We start from the raw sequence: 2,299 nt of genomic DNA, 5'->3' as shown, positions 1-2,299 counted from the left end.
CCGTTCTCTCTCTCTCTCTCTCAAAATAAACATTTAAAAATATATTAAAATGGAGAAATGCCACAGACAGAAGGAAATTAATGAGACACACAACTATATGTAATGTGGGATCCTGGACTGGACCCAGGAACAAAATGAACGCTAGGAGTGAAACTGGTGAAATTTAAGTAAGGTCAGCCGTTTACCGTGAAGTATTATTTTTGTGTATTGCGCCAATGCTAATATCCTGGCTTACATTATTGTTTTAATGTTATGGAACTTGGTCTGGATCACCCAGCACAAGAACCAAGTGGCACTCGGAGATCTCGGAAGGCAGGAGGTTTATTTCACACCGGTGGGCTCAGAGGAGATCACTCTCCAGAGCTCCGCACTCCAAGTGTAAGCAGAGGGAACAATTTATAGTCTGTCACTTCCACATTCCGAATTAGTAGTAACTTGGTGCCTGGGCAAGCAGGGTCAGAAGAAGAACCTGGAAGGGGAGTCTTCGGTCAGGGACTGGAATTTCCCCATCAGTCCTGCCTGCCATCTTATAACAGATGTTTCCCTATCAATAATTCTGTGAGTCGTTACTATTAGAGAAAAGTTGAGCGAGGGATAAATGTGAAAATCCCGTATTATTCTCGCAACTTTTCTGTAATTCTAAAATGATTTCAAAATAGAAAGTTAAAGGAATTGTCATACATATTGACAGAATTCAAACCGAACTCAAGAAAAAGCCTGATTTACACTCATAGTCTCATATTCCATTTTATATTCCATCCTTAGAAGCAAACGCTCAGAAAAAGCGTGCTTTCCTTTGAACATAAAGATGTCACTATGGATCCAGGGTCATTAGGATATATCAGCTTGACGTTTTTCCTGTGATGGGGAAGGGTATCACATTCACTTGCTTCCCTCTCTCAAATGGCAAAATGGCAAAGCGAGTTTGTGGAAGGTGGCTCAGGGTAGGGGTCAATGGTCCTTTCTTCCAGTGTTCTCAGTTGGCTTTCTTTTTCTAGCTTTTCCCTTACTATCCAGAAGGATTCTGATGTGGTCACACGGTCTTGCTCGCATCTCCCCTCTAGTTTTCTGCTTGGCCGATCCCAGCACCCCTCCCTGCCCCCCTTTCCCCCCCCCCCCCCATTCAACAACTCAACATTTGGGTTTTAGCATCTCTTTTCTTCTCCTGCTGTGGAGTCATCTAAAGAATTTCACCTGCTGTGTGTTTCCCACAGGCCAATTAAAATGGGGGAGAGGGGAGGAGGGAAAGAATGAGAAAGGCATAGAAGAAATTAGCAAGTATTAAGCAAAGCCAAGAAGCATGTCCTTTTAGGTTTTGGAGAAGCCACTGAGATGATCTTTTACAACCTTTTGGGATTATTATCAGGGAGGAGATGAGTGAGTCGATTGGAAAATTGACAAATGTAGGTAGAGAGTGGTCTGGAAAACTGAACTCCGCAGAAGGAAAGACATTAAGAATCCTAAAGCCAGGGGCACCTGGATGGCTCAGTCAGTTGAGCATCCGACTTTGGCTCAGGTCGTGATCTCACAGTTCGGTGTGTGAGTTCGAGCTCTGTGCCACAGCCTTCTTCGGATCCTCTGTCCCCTTCTCTTTCTGCCCCTCCCCCACTCGTGCTCAAATAAACATTAAAAAAAAATTCCTAAAGCCAAAGGATTAGTCTGGGTCCTTACTACTACCGTGGGCTGCATTTGATTGTAAAGACAACTGCTGGGGCACCTGGATGGCTCAGTTGCTTAAGCACCGACTCGTGATTTCGGCTCAGGTCATGATCTCAAGGTTTATGAGATCAGGCTCGGCTTGGGGTTCTGCACTGACAAAGTGAAGCCTGCTTGGGATTCTCTCTCACTCTCTCTCTGTCCCTCCCCTGCACACTCACACACACATACATGCACACACTCTCTCTCTCAACATAAATAAATAAACATGAGCAAATAAATAAAGGCAATTGGCATCAGGGCTAAATGTAGTAGTGGTAACTTGAGAACAAGGAAAATCTACCTGAGCTGGGTCATTTTGAATACCTGTTAAAGACCGAGGAGAGGGAACCAGAGACTCACCGCAGGGTGCAATCACACGCCTTGAAAAAGCAGGGCTCATACAGGAATCTCAAAGCACGCTAGCTAGCTACCGACTTCAATTAGTTTTCGTAACACTTCTGTGAGACCATCGCTTCCTACAGACAAAGGAAGAAACTGAGTCAGAAAGGTCACCAGGCCCCTTCAGTCATACCAAGAATCACCTGCTGAGTGGCTCCTATTTCCAATTTGTCATTTGAATTAATTGACCATTTCCAAACGA

Source organism: Leopardus geoffroyi, chromosome X (assembly GCF_018350155.1).
Source record: "Leopardus geoffroyi isolate Oge1 chromosome X, O.geoffroyi_Oge1_pat1.0, whole genome shotgun sequence".
NCBI classification, from domain to species: Eukaryota; Metazoa; Chordata; class Mammalia; order Carnivora; family Felidae; genus Leopardus; species Leopardus geoffroyi.
Note: the sequence above shows the minus strand (reverse complement) of the source record.